Genomic DNA, 18,262 nt, shown 5'->3' on the forward strand with positions numbered 1-18,262 from the left:
TGTAATATTTAAAAAAAAATTAACCATATTATTATATACCTTAAATTATGAAATAAAATAATAAATATAAATATCTATTAGTTTACACTATAAAAGTAATTTTACTTAAGAATAAATTTGGAAAAAAATGTATTGAACATAAAGTTATATCAACAATTATTTTATCATTGAATACAAAAGGTAATTTTCTTTACATTAAAATTATGAAATTCAATTTTTTAGTTACTAAAAAAATATTTTACCAATTATTTAGTAATCTATTATTTAAATTATATAACTTAGATTTTTTTTTACCTCATTATATTTATGTCTCCATGCAGAAAAAAAATAATAAAGACAATGAATAATTTCTCCTCAATATAGGTATATGATGTAATTGATGTATGAATCGTGTGAGTAGCTATCCTTATACTTCGTATATGTTGTTATGGATGAGATGTATTTTCACTTCCTATATTTCTATTATTTGTGTTTGGGCTAAACATCATTTGTATATATACACTACTAGAAAAGTGTCATTTTCTTGCCAATTTTCCTACAAAACATATTCGCAGAAATTTTTTGCAAATTTTCTTGCAATAATAATTTCACAAAATTTGTTTTACGAATTTATTTGCAAAAAAAATAATTTACAGATATTTCTTACAAATTTTGTTATGAAAAATAATCTACAAGAAATTTTTGCAAATTTTGCAAATTTTGCTACAACTTTAATGATCATAGAAACTCTTTTCCATGGCAAAAATTTGCAAAAAATATTGCAAGAATTTTATTTTGTTTCTTGCAAATTTTCTTGAAAAAATAAATTTGCAAGTAATATTTACTAAGTGGTAGAAAAATTTCGCAAGTAACTTTTTCTGTAGATTTTTCTGTTAATTTTAATACACAGGAAAAATCAATAAATATTTAAATTTATAAGATTAATATTTTAAAAAAACTTTAAGTCCGACATCGATTGAAAACAAAATAATTAAAGAGTATATAAGTTGGGGCAACACTTACCTTACAAGTTGATTTGTATGGTTGAGTATTAGCCTTATAATCTACAATCTTACAGTTTAAAAGATTATGTATCACATGATGGAGGCGTGAAAATAGAATTTGTAGTAATTTCTTTGATTATTTCGTAATAAATATTCCTGCAGAATTTATAGTAATTTCTTTGATTATTTTGTAGGAAACTTTCTTACAATTTTTTTTTGCAAAAAATTTCGCCTAGAAAAATTCTTGCGAATTTTAAAATTTGCAAAAATATATTATCCACAAAGATATTACCTGCAGATAAAATTTCGTAGAAAAATTCGTAGGAATAATATTTGCTGCGAATTTTAACACAAAATTCGCATGAAAAATCGCATGTAATACGAGAAATTCTAGTAGTGATAGAGCATATATAAGATTTTAAGGAAAGATAATTATAAAGAGGGTGCTTGCCCTAATAGTGATATTGGGGCTAAGTTTTAGGATTAAGAGTAGTTTAGTAGTTGAACTTCTATTTTAGTGTGTTTTATTACTAGAACTTTATTATTTAAGAGGTTGTTCTTATTTCTTTTGAAACAATGCTTTATATGTTTTTTTTTTAATAAATTTTATGAAATAAATTATTATAATTATTTTATTTTTTACTTTTCAAATTTTTTATTATATTTATTTATTAAATCTTTTAGGATAGAAGAATGTGACAATCACTACAAAAAAAATGTGTGATTTGTGTAACACCCCAATTTTCTTAAAAGGATATTTTTATTAGTAATGGCATTTTTGTAATTATTGATGGCATTTTCGTAATTTTAATAAAGAAATAAGGGTATTTCTGGGTGTCGGAACGGGCCGTTCCAAATGCAGAACGGGCCGTTCCAAAAGAAGGAATATGCTTGTTTTTAAAGACCCAGAACGGGCCTGGAACGGGCCGTTCTGGTATGGAGAACGGGCCGTTCCGGAGGGAGAACGGGCCGTTCTGCTGAGATTGAGAACGGGTCGTTCTGGTTTCAGAACGGGCCGTTCTGCTTTTTGGGAACGGGCGTTCCGATTTTGGAACGGGCCGTTCCAGTTGAGAAATTTGCCCACGTTTAAAGGATCCAGAACGGGCCGTTCCGAAATCAGTACGGCCGTTCCGGTTACGCCAGGAGGCCTATAAATAGGGGCAGGGGGGGTGAAAATTTGGTACAGAGGAAGAAAGTGAAATTTTAGAGAGAGAGAGAGAGAGAAGAGAGAGAGAGAAAGAAAGAAAGAGAGAGAGAGGGAAAGAAAAAGAGGGGATCCAGAGGAGGAGACCCTGCCCAAGTTCCAACTCCGCCTATCCAGGTAAGGGGGGGAGTGAGAACCTCGCTCAGGGGTGTGGGGATAATTGTTGGATAGTTGTTTGTCAGATTGGCCCCCAATCCCTTGCCGTTGTTCTGTCTAATTTTCTATTTACTCTATTTTGTTCTTTGTTGAAGATGCCGTTGTTCTGTCTGATTTTCTATTTACTTTACTTTGTTCTTTGTTGAAGGTGCCGTTGTTCTGTTTGATTTTCTATTTACTCTACTTTGTTTTTGTTGAAGGTGCCGTTGTTCTGTCTGATTTTCTATTTACTCTACCTTTTTCTTTGTTGAAGTAATAAATGAATATGAAATTAATGTTAATAATAAATGAGGTTTAATATGAATAAGAATGCTCTCTGAATCTCTGTGAATACCTATGCGGACCTTATGAGGAGTATTGATGACATGACCATGTGAAATATGGACAAATGACATGAGACCTAAGAATTGACTATTGAGACAAACTATGATTATGAGACTATGACAAATGAGGACATGATGTACTAAATGAAATCATGTAAAAAGTTAAATATTGAGTCAATGAGATTATGATGGTATGACATGCATCATACGCATATATTATTCCAGGTGTGCCGCTGAGGCCGCATACCAGTGATGTAACTTGCTAACGAGGTGTACCTTGGGGTCACCAGTGATGTAACTTGCTAACGAGGTGTACCTTGGGGTCACCAGTGATGTAACTTGCTAACGAGGTGTACCTTTGGGTCACCAGCGATGTAACTTGCTAACCAGGTGTACCTTCGGGTCACCAGTGATGTAACCAGGTGTACCTTTGGGTCACCAGTGATGTAACCAGGTGTGCCTTAGGGTCACCAGTGATGAATTGTGAATCTTCCGTATGGCGCCACATGCATGCATTTATGAGTTGAGTCCATGACATCATAAGCATGATAAATGAATATATATGTGATATTGATGATGTATGTGTATTATTTATAAGTGACTTATATTTGTTGTGTGTGGGTGCTATCTAGCCTTTATTTTTGCACCTGAAACTGAGTGAGATGTTTCTCACTCCCTTGTTATTTTTGTATATGTTTAAATTATGTTGCAGATGATCAGCATCATGGAGATGTTGGTGATGAGGCTTAAAGGCTTCAATTGGGCATGCTCTGATAGGATGTGACATCGGGGCATAGTTATTTTAGTTTAATATGTTATTGTTTTTATAACTTTAGTTTCTCTTCTTTTGTAATTTCTAACGAAGAAATATTGTAGATAACATGTATAATTCAAGGAAAATATATGTTAAGGATTGTAATTTGAACGTTATTGATAAAAGACCAAGATGTACATTTTTGTTATATTTTTATTATATGATTTGGGAGTATAAATTAATTCCTAACCAGGAGGCACTGCCACCTTTACTGGAGTTAATTTATATTTCCTTTATTATTATTTGTATATATATGATTTCTTGTTTTACACTAAATTGTATTGAAAATCTTAACTTCTTTTCTTTTATAATTTTTACACTGGAGTTATGATTTATGAGTTACGAATGTGAATCTTCTACCTTGTTATATTTGAAATATTTGTCAACTATGAAAGATTTTATTTACCCAAAAAGAAGAAAAGTAATATCTTATTGTTACATTTGTTGTATATTAATAATGGGGTAGAGGGTGTCACATTTAGTGGTATCAGAGCAGGTCGATCTAATCGGCCGTGACTTATCGAGATTTTGTTGTGTACTCTGACATTGTTTTGTTTGTTGTATACTTTGGTGATGCTTTGCTTTGATGATGTTTTGCTTTGATAATGATGATGATGATGTTCTCCTTGTGTTGATATTGTAAAGTTTGATATTGTTAAGTTATTTTTTTTAATTAGAGGAATGATAGTCATGATAGTGTCAGCTAATACCATTATGACCTTTCTTCTTCATTCTTATGATTGCTTAATTGTTTGATACTTACGTAAGAAGTGGTGATTTTTGAATTTTTAGCTAAGAAAATGATTTTTTTTTTAAAATCTCATGTCTCACTAAGAGTTGTAGCCTATTCACTTAGTGATAGGTTGATATCACGTGGATGAGTAGAACTCTTTATGTGTTGTTTTCTTTGATAGTTGTTAAAAATAGAAGTTAGTCTGTATAATAATGTTTTCGGGTTAGTAGGCAATGCAAGGATAAGAATTGACATGTTTTGAGGTATTTTCGTGTAGATTGAGAGGTTGTTTAAGGTTATATGATGCTATGTGGTAAAGGTTGTTCATGTACATGCTTATGGATGATATATATGAAGGTTTAAAGTAGGCATTCTAATATGACTTGATGTGCATGTATGTCGATATGTGAATAGAAGACCTTAGGGATCAAATGGTGAATGTTGTATGGTTAGTGATATTGATCTTAGGATGTGATATGATCATATTGTAGTTGAAGGTGAAGACATATTCAAGACGGTTGTATGTTAAGTTTTCTAGTCCCTGTAAATTTCAGTTAAGGTGAACATGAATCTGTCTTAGGTAGAAGTTATGTTTAAGCAGAGAGATATCTAAGCAAGTTAGCGAGAATAAAAGTTTTATGAGGCTTACTATTGGAGATTTATTGAAAGAATTTCTAGGATAGCATTGCCCTTGACTACATTCACTATGAGGGGTATTGTCTTTATGTGAGATAGTAAGTATAAGAGTAGTTCTAACTCTTATGGCAAAAATTGACTAGTGATAATATTACCTGACTCTAGTAAGTCTTATGTGGGAAATAGTGATGACTTTGAAGACAGGTTTGGGTGGATTATTGATGCAAAGGTAGTAACTTATGTTTTTAAGCATCTAGGAAATGGAAAATTCATGAGAGAAATTACCTTGAATTAGAAGTTGTAATAGTTACGCTTGAGATTTTAGAAATATTATTGAGATATTTAGTGATTATAAGGATCTTAAATATCTGTTTGATCCGAAGGAATTGAATATGAGATAGAAGAGATAGTTGGAAATTGTAAGGATTAAGATTTTAATCTTAGTTGTTATCTGGGTAAACCTATAGCAGTCGATGCTTTGAATAGGAAATATCTATATTTATCTTTCTTTATGGTCAAAGAGATATATCTTTTGGCTCAAGTTAGGAATTTAAGTTTGATTTGTGAAATTACTCCTAGTAGTAAGGGACTGTGTATGACTCGATTAACGAATGGATTATTCAAAGGATATTGAATAAGCATATTAGTCGATTCATTTTGGTGGCCAGGTATGAGAATATAGGATAAGATAGTGAATAAGAGTTTTCTTGGAGTATAAATAAAGTGGTAAGACTTGAAGACCGGGTATGAGTACATAGTGAACTTACAATTAGATGCCTAATCATTGGAGAAGATTATACAAGTTAAACTAATATGGTGACAAATGTCCTGAGTAGGATGAACATTTATCTATCATTTTGATGATATAAGGGTTGAGTTTGATTGAGTAGATTAGAAACTTAAGCATGATGTGTGAGCTCACCCTTAGGAACATTGAATTGAATATGTTGAAAGGATTAATAATGAGATTAGAAGACTCAGGAGTTAGATTCTTTCTTAGTGACCCAAGTGAAAAAGATTGGTAGGAATATAAATAGCCTTTTACAAGTGGAAGTTGATGGTGTTTCGGGATACAAGGATATAATCTATGTGCCTAGTAAACCCAAATTAAGGAAGATGATCTTAGAGAAAGGACATAAGAATATTTTTAGCATTTATTTCAGAGTTACTGAAATGTATCAGAGTGGCGCAGCGGAAACATGATGGTCTAAAGAGAAGTAGATAAGTTGAATCAAGGTGTAGAAAGTAAGTTTAAATTTGGAGTGGATGGAGTGTTGAGATTTAAGGATGGGTTGTATATTCCAAATGTGCCAGAACTTAAGAGAGCAATCTTGGAAGAAGGTCATAAGAGCAGTCTTAGTATTCATCTAGGAGTTACTAAGATGTATCAATATCTTAAGAAGATGTTTTGGTAGCCTAAGATGACGGAGGAAGTAGAGGAATTTGTGTATGCTTGCTGAGTATGTTAGAAAGCTAAGGTAGAACACCAAAAACTTTCAGATTTAATACAACCTTTAGACGTTCTAATTTGAAAATAAGATTCTGTATCTATGGATTTAGTTGTAGTTATGTATGATATTCTTAAGAAATTTGATCTTATTTGGATTAATGGATAGGCTTACCAGGTCTGCTCACCTTGAACTTCTTAACATTAGACATTTCTTGGAGAGATTGATAGAGTTGTACATCAATAAGGAAATTTTGAAGAAAGTGCTACATGGGAGTTAGAAAGCAAGATGCGAGAAACTTATCTATTTTTTTGTTTTCAGGTAAATTTCGGGGACGAAATTTCTAAAAGGAGGGAAGAATTGTAACACCCCAATTTCCTTAAAAGGATATTTTTATTAGTAATGGCATTTTTGTAATTATTGATGGCATTTTCGTAATTTTAATAAAGGAATAAGGGTATTTCTGGGTGTCGGAACGGGCCGTTCCAAATGCAGAACGGGCCGTTCCAAAAGAAGGAATATGCTTGTTTTTAAAGACCCAGAACGGGCCTGGAACGGGCCGTTCTGGTATGGAGAACGGGCCGTTCCGGAGGGAGAACGGGCCGTTCTGCTGAGATTGAGAACGGGCCGTTCTGGTTTCAGAACGGGCCGTTCTGCTTTTTGGGAACGGGCGTTCCGATTTTGGAACGGGCCGTTCCAGTTGAGAAATTTGCCCACGTTTAAAGGATCCGGAACGGGCCGTTCCGAAATCAGTACGGGCGTTCCGGTTACGCCAGGAGGCCTATAAATAGGGGCAGGGGGGGTGAAAATTTGGTACAGAGGAAGAAAGTGAAATTTTAGAGAGAGAGAGAGAGAGAAGAGAGAGAGAGAAAGAAAGAAAGAGAGAGAGAGGGAAAGAAAAAGAGGGGATCCAGAGGAGGAGACCCTGCCCAAGTTCCAACTCCGCCTATCCAGGTAAGGGGGGGAGTGAGAACCTCGCTCAGGGGTGTGGGGATAATTGTTGGATAGTTGTTTGTCGGATTGGCCCCCAATCCCTTGCCGTTGTTTTGTCTAATTTTCTATTTACTCTATTTTGTTCTTTGTTGAAGATGCCGTTGTTCTGTCTGATTTTCTATTTACTTTACTTTGTTCTTTGTTGAAGGTGCCGTTGTTCTGTTTGATTTTCTATTTACTCTACTTTGTTTTTGTTGAAGGTGCCGTTATTCTGTCTGATTTTCTATTTACTCTACCTTTTTCTTTGTTGAAGTAATAAATGAATATGAAATTAATGTTAATAATAAATGAGGTTTAATATGAATAAGAATGCTCTCTGAATCTCTGTGAATACCTATGCGGACCTTATGAGGAGTATTGATGACATGACCATGTGAAATATGGACAAATGACATGAGACCTAAGAATTGACTATTGAGACAAACTATGATTATGAGACTATGACAAATGAGGACATGATGTACTAAATGAAATCATGTAAAAAGTTAAATATTGAGTCAATGAGATTATGATGGTATGACATGCATCATACGCATATATTATTCCAGGTGTGCCGCTGAGGCCGCATACCAGTGATGTAACTTGCTAACGAGGTGTACCTTGGGGTCACCAGTGATGTAACTTGCTAACGAGGTGTACCTTTGGGTCACCAGCGATGTAACTTGCTAACCAGGTGTACCTTCGGGTCACCAGTGATGTAACCAGGTGTACCTTTGGGTCACCAGTGATGTAACCAGGTGTGCCTTAGGGTCACCAGTGATGAATTGTGAATCTTCCGTATGGCGCCACATGCATGCATTTATGAGTTGAGTCCATGACATCATAAGCATGATAAATGAATATATATGTGATATTGATGATGTATGTGTATTATTTATAAGTGACTTATATTTGTTGTGTGTGGGTGCTATCTAGCCTTTATTTCTGCACCTGAAACTGAGTGAGATGTTTCTCACTCCCTTGTTATTTTTGTATATGTTTAAATTATGTTGCAGATGATCAGCATCATGGAGATGTTGGTGATGAGGCTTAAAGGCTTCAATTGGGCATGCTCTGATAGGATGTGACATCGGGGCATAGTTATTTTAGTTTAATATGTTATTGTTTTTATAACTTTAGTTTCTCTTCTTTTGTAATTTCTAACGAAGAAATATCGTAGATAACATGTATAATTCAAGGAAAATATATGTTAAGGATTGTAATTTGAACGTTATTGATAAAAGACCAAGATGTACATTTTTGTTATATTTTTATTATATGATTTGGGAGTATAAATTAATTCCTAACCAGGAGGCACTGCCACCTTTACTGGAGTTAATTTATATTTCCTTTATTATTATTTGTATATATATGATTTCTTGTTTTACACTAAATTGTATTGAAAATCTTAACTTCTTTTCTTTTATAATTTTTACACTGGAGTTATGATTTATGAGTTACGAATGTGAATCTTCTACCTTGTTATATTTGAAATATTTGTCAACTATGAAAGATTTTATTTACCCAAAAAGAAGAAAAGTAATATCTTATTGTTACATTTGTTGTATATTAATAATGGGGTAGAGGGTGTCACAATTTGTGACGGTTATTTTGACAGTTTCTAGTGGTTAAAAACTACCACAAATGGTATTACCAGCGTCATTAATAACCGCCAAATCCACAGTTGCCAAAAACGATTTGCGACATATATTTTATAAATGTTGGTTTTGGACGCTAGAAAATTTAATCACTTTGTGGGGATTTGAAAACCGCCACAAAATGCATTTTTTTTACTTATTTACACTTTCTCATAGTTTTAAATCGTAAAAAAAAAATACATTTTTTTTTTATTTTTTTCAAGTTTTTGACAATTTTAAACCGTCAACTAATGCACTTTATTCTACATTATATCGATGCATTTTTATTATTTTAAAAAATAAATTTAAAATTATTTTTATATTATAAATTGAGAAATAATAATCTATATATTATAGGTATTTATCAAATTATTACTTAAAATTATCACTAATTATATAAATTGCTTAAAAGTAGCACATTGGCCTACACATAACAAAAAAATTGGGAAACCGGAGGCCAAAAAAAATAAAAACATGTATTATAAAGTTACCAAAAAAGTATTTATACTTCAAACTGAGGTAACCAAGCCTAAATAAAATCCTAATAAGATTAAGATATTCCTATTACTGAATAAGTTACAACTTTCCTATGATAATTAAATCAGAATCAATAATATGTTACAACTTACAAATATATTTGGGAGCTAGAAAACTTCATTTGTTTAGATTTTGATAGTTAAAAGAGTCCTTTCATAGTATACTTTGTGCTTAAAAGCCACTTTGCTTTCTTTTTTCATTTTCAGAAACAGTTCATTAAAACTGCATCAATATTGGTACCAAAAACCATCTCTTAAAATGATAAATATAGTGTTCCCAACTTTGGCTGCATGAAGGACCTGCAAATAAATTGCTCTATGATTCACATAATTGAAAAATGTACTGCAGGGGTAGGGAGGTGCACTCGATTTGTACTGCTATCAATCATTTGAGCTACACAATTAGAGCCTATTTGAATACAAACTTTTGAGAGTTTCTTTACTGAAAAAGAAAAAGAGAAACTCTAATTTGTATCCAAACACACTATTACTCTATTCTAATTCAAACCATTAAAACAGTCAGTCATTTACCTGTCCATCAAAATGAGCAACCAAAACTGCAGATGATCCTGGAGATTGTGTTTCAGCAGCACCTCTGGTGATAACTTCCAAAGGTTTTATCATTGAACTGTTTTCGTAATTTGACACAATATTTTCACATTTTTATGAGCTCCCTAATATACAGTCCAGCATTGCTCCCTGCATTATTTTCTTAGGTGTATAAGCAATGTATACATTTTAACTTGCAAATTCTACAGATCAGAGCTCTAACAGTGGCAACTGGCAAGCTATGTGAAACATGTGACGAATGCTAGCCACTCTTCTTTCAGTCCAACAGATGAAGATAGTAAATGCAGATTTGGAATTTACAAAAGGCAGAGCAAACATTATTTCAATAGAAAGGGAAAAAATGAAGGCATATTAATGCTCATGGGTTTCCAAATATTGTAGAAAGGATACCTTCAAATGACCACTGGCCAACTCCATCAGCCACTGCTATAGCCAGTTTTGGTGAGAAATGAAATAAGCATCCTCTCGACCTGTCAATGCCTGAAATGTGTTATTAGTTGGTTTATTAATCATCTGTCATTCGAGATTCAAGCCAGAAATCACTTATAAACAGAGAGATTTTATTAAGCATGTGTTTGGAGATTCGAGTGATTCAGCTTCCAATTAGAGAAAGAGGAAAAAGGAATTGGTGGTGGAAGAGAGAGAGGCGACTTTGCTGCTTCAACGAAATAATAATAATAATAATAAATATTGTAATTAAGTTTGAGAGAAAAAAGAAATGTAGGTTTAAATTTGTATTCATTTAAAAATAATAATAATAATAATAAATATTGCATGTGGAATAGATATTTAAATATTGTGGCAGTTTTAAACTGCTGAAAATATTATCCTTTTGTAGTGAATGAATACGTACAATATTTTATTTGTGCCCAGAAATGATGATTAAAATTTTTTATTGATCAAGAAATATGTAAGCTAGTAAGAATTCCAACTTTTGTTGCAAAATTCGTCTATCAATGTTACATTTCTATATTTGTGGTTTAGGTCAATACTAAATAGTGGCTCATGTGTGCAATTTTTTTGCTGGATTGTTGATCCACCTGTTTACACAATGGCATCATGTATCTCTCTCAGTATGGTTTCCCAGGTTTTTAATTGAAAAGTCATATAAAATGATACCCTCTAAAAGGTGTATAACATCCATTATTATTTTATTCTAAAAAGTTGGTTAAACTTGTTTACATCATATGCGTCCATATAATTTGTTAGTTTTGTGCTAGTTTATGTAATTATTGGGTTTACTTGGGTTAAAAGTTTATGCATATACAACCTAGATATGATTTTCTTTGGTCTTTAGCACCCATTCGGAACAACGATGGAGAGACAAGTTTTATTTGATCTAATACAGGAAGGGGAAGTTCCACCTGTTTGGATATTGCCGAGTTTCTAGTTTTGATAATGATATCTCTATGATATCAGCTTCTCCATATTTGATCTCACCACTCCCAGATGGGAGCATGCTTTTTCATCTCATTTCACTTTTATATATGATTGTTTTCGAAAATTTGGTTGGCTTGTTTTATTTTATTTATTTATTTATTTGTTTAGCTACCATGGAGTAACTAGTCTTACATTCCCTTTTCAAGATTTGTTGGTAACTCTACTTGAATTCAACTATGTTCTACATAAAGGCTTTGATTCAGTGGTAATTATGATACATAATTGACAAGTATACCAACTGAGGTTTTAATATAAAGAGGACAAAAAGTTCAAGTTATCGATCCATATATAGAGACTTGCATTTATGGTTATTTAATATAAATATGATACTAAATAGATAAATTAATAAGTAACTGAATTGAATTTCATAAAAGAATATTTAATTGTAAGAATTTAAAGAAAATAAATTGGGTGAAATTAATATATAATAAAGGTAGTAAGAGATTGATTCACTTTTTGCTATGTAAATTTCTATAAGTTTTCTATTCAATTTGTAATTAAACAGTTAATTCAACAGCCCACACCTGTATTTAAACCTTAATCTCTTTGATGAAAAATTCTAGGTTGTTTAAGAAAAATCTCAATTCCTTAATAATCTTGCATTGATTAAGGTCGAAGGCTAAAAGTTGACGAATGAAATTTATCCCAATTTCTTGGTAATGAAATTCATCGGTGTTTTCTCCATATCTTAATTTTAAAAGGGATTTTTGACCTTAATTATTTCTAATAAATCATGCATTGGGTGATAAAAAAAAGCATTAAGAGTAGAAGAAAAACAATTAACTGAATAATACTTTTATTGAATAAAAAAATTGAAATTACATAGTTTTAATAGTTATCTCAATACCTAACAATAGGGAACTTAGTAGTTCATAACTAAGGATTATAGCTCTAGATAAATCTTTGAGTACTCCGTGATTCTCGAATTGATCTCATAAAAACCTCTCTAATATCTCTAGAATTATACTAAAAAAAATGTATTACAATATAAACCCAATTCAAAAGACCTATAAAAACCCAGATTTTATAATAATTCTTGATGCACTTTTTGGGTTGAGTTCAATTGCTCAAAGTGTCCATATTACCCATTTTGAATGACCAAGTGAATATATCTAGGGGTATTCTCTATCTTCAATTGCTCCGAATGAATTTGTGGAAGATCTAAGCATGTATACTTTGCTCAAATGGTGCCCATATAGATTTCAATCTAGATTATATTCTTGCAATGTTGAAATGCCTTTCTTCATCATAAGTGTTTCCTTATATTACTTATTAACATGCATGTCCTGTGTAACATCTTATTTTTTAAAAAATAAATAATAATTGTTAGAATAATTAAAAAATATAAAATGAATATTTTATTAATAAAAATAAAAGGAGAAAGCTAATTAGAAGATTTTCGATTAGACTCTAGCCTCATCCAAAGACTAATTCAAAAGAGGAAATAGAAAAGGGGTTAGGTCATTTTATGCTTATTCTAAAAAACCTAGAGTAGGCAACATGATGAGACTAAGAGGAGACCATTGAGGGAGACATAGATTAGCAACTAGAGCAACTAGGAAAACATCATTCCACAAGATCATCATTCCAGGTAGGAGAGAATAAAATTATTAATTTCATGGGCATATATGAGAGATAAGGATTAGGAGCAACCCTAAGCTCCGTAGGCTATATGTTTAAGTAGTGTTGTGTGTATGAATACCTTGGTGACTTTGTTGATACTCTAATGATGACTTTGGTATGATGTTCTATTTTATCCACTTGAATGATGTGTTTATATATTCGAAGGTTAGGGTTGTTATATATATTAATTAGAGGAATTGAGTTAAATTGAATTAATCATGATTGTTAAATCAAAAATATTGTCTTTAAGAAAACAAATGAACCTTTAAGTTTTAATGTTAACAAATAAAATATTTTTTTTAAATAAAAGTCAACATTCTTAAAAAAAAAAAAAAAGAATAGATTAGACGAAATGAGAAGATAATACATATCATTTGTAAGATGAAAGAAATTAGATGAAGCATATAGTCCGTCTGACAGCATTAAATGAACATTGTTATATGAAACTGACATTACACTTCATTTAATGCGTTATTCCTTAGCAGATTGAACGAAAAAAGCTTTGAAGGTCTCGAAGAGCATTAATGAGCAAAAAGATAAAATCTCAGTGAAAAGTCAAAAACAACAATCCCAAATATCATGGAAAAGAGACTAAAAAGGACTACTCTACACCAGCCCCAACTTCTCTATGCTGACACTCACTACTACAAGATGCATTATCTAAATCAGTTTTGTGAAGTAATCTATATCGGTTCTAAGACCGATGTAGAATAGAGCGACTTAGAAAATGTATACAATTTTACATCGATTTTGAAACTGATGTAGATTATGTGTATTCTACATCGGTTTTTTAAATAACTGATATAGATTTATGTATAAATTTACATCGGTTCTCAGAAAAACTAATGTAGTTTTATACATAAATCTACATCAGTTCTTTAAAAAATCGATGTAAATTACATTTTTTTTTTAAAAAAAAAGCATGCTTGTTTTTAGATTCTTTCTACATTAATATTACTTGTAGGGCATATTTTGTTTCCCATAAATAAGATATATGTGCCTATAAACTATATATAATTACTAATTATTACATTGTGATTCTCCACAATTTGCATAAAGAAAAAAATTACAACACTTCAACCAACAATCTTCATTTTAAAAACTAGTTATATATATAATTTTTAGTTCTAGCCAGCATATCAAAGATTCGCTTATATGCATCAATGATAAATAGAACCATAACATTATCACCAAATCTTTTATGGTATTCACAACTTGATCTTAGTCCTTCCATACAAAAAATCTAAGTATTATGCTGATTTATATATAACGTGTTCAAGAAGTTTCGCATAAATAAATTGAAAACAATTTGATATTGTATCTTCATACTAATATTTTCTCACACCAATAAATGTACCGGGAGTTGAAAGGTTATGTATTAATTTTGAAACCTTAGAAGAGTCTTTCTACACAAGCCTTGTAGCATATCATACATAGGAAGAAAGCATCAAAACATTTTATTAGCAAAGTATTCTCTAAAACCAAGTGCTGCAAGGCATTCTAAAACAATGGGATTCTAAATGACACAACACCTTAAACAACTTGATCCTGACTAGAACATTAAAAAACTTTGAAACTAAATCTTTTACAATTCCTCCAAAGCAACATGAAAGATGGAATACATTATGTTGAAACTGGTAAACAACTTCAGTTGTCATCCATATTGTCACACCTAATGAAAGAAAGAAAGGAAAAGAGTTAATACCTTGTATGGAAATTACTTAAACTAATAATAAAAGAACTACAAAGTATTAAAAGGTATATTTAAATGTCAAAATCCTTATTGTCAAAATTCAAATGTATTTTACTTGGCCAAACGTAAACAAATGCATAAATTTATATTTTGTCATTTGCTTCAATGATAAATATTGTATGTCACCGTATGTCAAAATCCTATAATTTCATGTGTTCATTATTTTTCTTTTCTCAAGCCAGTAGACTATTTTGGCTTTTAATTTTTAGCAAAATGCATCAATAGACATGAGGATTAACCAAAAATTTAAAATAAATAATGCTCATGATATGAAGGATGAGGAAATTAATTTGTTACAAGTCTGTAAGTTTTCTAACTTCATTACAAAGCAATACCTCTACCTCTCTGCAATGAAGCAGCAAGATGATTTGTTAATTCAATCTTTCGGTTCTATGGTGCTTGCTGCAACTCTCTGTGTGGTTTCATCATGTGAGTTCTTAAGCTGTCTAATCAAGGACGTAAGTCCACCTACTTCTACAATCTTCTGATTTTTTTCTGCAACATCAGGGTTGATAAATGTTATGGCTAATTTTTTAATAATATCAATTGGCAAGAAACCTATAAATAATCTGCAGAAACATGATGCGTTTATAAGTTATTACTTGAGAAGGGTGAAGCAATTAACTTCCATGATACTATCCTCAGTTTCACTTAAACATTGTTAATAGCCAAAAGCCAAGTGTGAGCTAGCAGTAGCAGGTTAGTGGTGAAGGTTTTGTGTAGTGTGAAGGAACTATAGTTTACATCTCTGTGTCATCACACAGTAGAAGAAAATGTACATTATGTCTCTATGGCTTGGACTACCATTTGCATAAATATTATTTCAAAACAAAACACTGATATGCTTAGCGCAAAGTGAATTGAAGATATTAATAATGATAATATAGTTTACCAACTTCTCCCCTCTTAAACTTTTTCAATCAAGTAACAAAAATCACCATGTAATTTGTAGTAGCTTAAAAAATATTTAATCACTCGATTATAATCAAAACTAGTAACGAAAATAGTATTTCCCTTTAAGAAAACATAAATTAAAGCCAATTAATAAAACATAAAATGTTGCCAAAAAAACTTGATAACTAATCCTAAAGTGGCAAGGAAAATTAACAAGACTAGCAAGTTAGATTTTTTGTTCCTTAATCCTTCCAAATGAATTGATGTTCAACGCTGTTGTGAAAAGTAGTTTTGCTATTGTAATTAGCATAAGACAACACACGGTATAATAAAAATTACTACCTTTCTAGTAGAAGTCATGCAAAAATCCTCATTTTCTTTTTATTGTCCATCACCTTCTCTTCAAGCTAAGCCTCTTAAATGATTCTTTATAGTTTTTCCGATAAACCAGCTGCTTAAGTGCCACAAGAGCAACAATGAGAGCAAATTTCAGCTAAACAAAAATCACAACAGCAAAAAAAAAAAAAAAAAAATAGGCATGTCAGAATCACATAGAACTTTCAACTTCAACAAGTTTGAAATATGATGGTGCTACTGATGGAGGAACTTTTGTGTCTCAAGCCTCCAACATATTGTTTCTTGCTTGATCATGCTATGACAAGATTCTATATATGTTTTTTTATTCTGGATGTTATAGTAATTACTATATATATATATTATGTTAATTTCAGGTTGATACAAAATAAATTTTTTATTTTGAATATGATACTAAATATGATTGAGGGAGTTGCTTTTAATTCACAAGTAATATGGTTGTTAATGTAATGGTATGTCTTGATGAAAATTGATACTAAATATCAGCTTAACTTTTTGTTTCATTTATGCTTAATGCAAATAGAAGTAGGAATTGAAGATTGCTTACACATAGAGTTTGAGTATGGTAAAAGCAAATGAGTTTGAAATAGATCATGATTAAATATACTTTTTCAATGCTCTTAAAGAAGATTAGTTCATATTCATACCTTCTAAAAAATTATATATAAATCTAAAATAAACTATTCTTATCAATGCAGAACAAGGTTAATAAATTGCACTAGTTCCCCACAATTGATAGAATCCACGTGCCAACAATAACCTATCATAACATTTAAAGGTATGAGCATTGGCCCCCAAAAACAAAACTACAAGTAATATAATCAAAAATGTGACAGACTAGAGTAAGTAGGTGGTACTCAACTCAAAATAGATCCATACAACAATGGCTTCACCAAGTACACCACCATATATCTTCGTGTTCCTCCGCAATAGCACATCAATAGCTGCAATTTAAGATTAAAACTTACATTACATCAAACCCTACTTTTCCAACATTGACATCGAACTCTTTAAAAACCTTAACAAAGGGATTTCCTAATAAATAAAGAAAAAAATAGAGATTTCCTGAGGCATAATAGCCACACCGACAAACAAAGGGCTTTATTGAGTTTACCTTTCACTAACTTTGGTCGTTCGTCAAAGAGGGCTTGAGCACAAGTTGATCAATGTTCGTCGATGAGGGTTTCGATAATGCAACGATCATCACAACATGGGTAGTGTGATGATCGGTGAGGGTTTGAGAAGATCGATGTACGTGCTTCTTGGGTAGTGCGCGAGAGTCTTCCTGGGTAGTGCGCGAGAGTGCTTGGTAGTGTGATGAGGGTTTTGCCAAAGAGAACTTGAGCCCAAACTGATCAATGTGCTTCTTGGATTTTTGTTCGTCGATGAGGGTTTCCATAGTGCGATGATTGTCGACGGCTTGAGTAAATGGTGAGGGTTTAAGAAGAGCGTGCTTCTTGGCTGTGTGCAATCAATGATGTACCTGCTTCCTGGGTAGTGTGTGCACGAGAGTGATAATGTGCAAGAGGAGTACTTAAGAACTTAATTGTACATCAATTTCTCACTAAACCGATTTAGAATATTTGATATTTACATCATTTTTTTGTATAACCGATGTAAACATTCTTTCATTTTCCACTTATTTATATAATTTCCATGACATTTTTCTTTTACATCATTTTTTGGAGAACCGATGTAGATAAGGCGATGTTGAACAGTGACTTTCTAGTAATGACTCTCTATTGCACTAAAAAGTTGATGGAAATGATGATAAGTAGCTACCTGGATCAGATAAGAGGTAAACGCATCCTGATAAATATTAAATGCTAACATTAAATGCATCAACAATACTCTCTAAGATTAGCTAGGAATATGAATGTATATTAAATGCTAACATATGAAGAAATATGAATGTTGAAATTTGAACATTGTTGCAACAGTTATCTTCTCAATGTTATATAAGGATCAAGTCTTCAAACTACAAGTGTGATAGCATATACATATACGAAGAAAAACATTATAAAATAACAATATTCTTTAAGTAGTTTACCTTAACCAAGTATGCTGAGTTCAAGCTGAAGCACTACAAAGAAGATCTCATTTGCAAGTCTTGTATCTAGTTCTTTGTAGCCTTTTTATGTTTTATTTTCATAGCAATCATGTCT

The 18,262-nt window shown here is 31.7% G+C and overlaps 1 long non-coding RNA gene across 2 annotated transcripts; it reads right to left on the bottom strand.

Annotated features, from left to right (window-relative positions):
- Positions 1-13,994: 13,994 nt before the first annotated feature.
- LOC114915201 (uncharacterized) lies at positions 13,995-17,606 on the bottom strand. Of its 2 annotated transcripts, XR_014434144.1 has the most exons (5): positions 17,212-17,606; positions 16,960-17,041; positions 16,065-16,173; positions 15,170-15,323; positions 13,995-14,747 (listed from the first exon to the last, which is right to left on the bottom strand). It is a non-coding gene; the product is annotated as an uncharacterized LOC114915201 (long non-coding RNA). The 2 variants fall into 2 exon arrangements; XR_003803135.2 differs by having other exon boundaries at positions 13,995-15,323.
- Between the last annotated feature and the right edge of the window lie 656 nt (positions 17,607-18,262).

Source organism: Cajanus cajan, chromosome 1, assembly GCF_000230855.2.
Source record: "Cajanus cajan strain Asha chromosome 1, NIPB_CcT2T_4, whole genome shotgun sequence".
Taxonomy (NCBI): domain Eukaryota; kingdom Viridiplantae; phylum Streptophyta; class Magnoliopsida; order Fabales; family Fabaceae; genus Cajanus; species Cajanus cajan.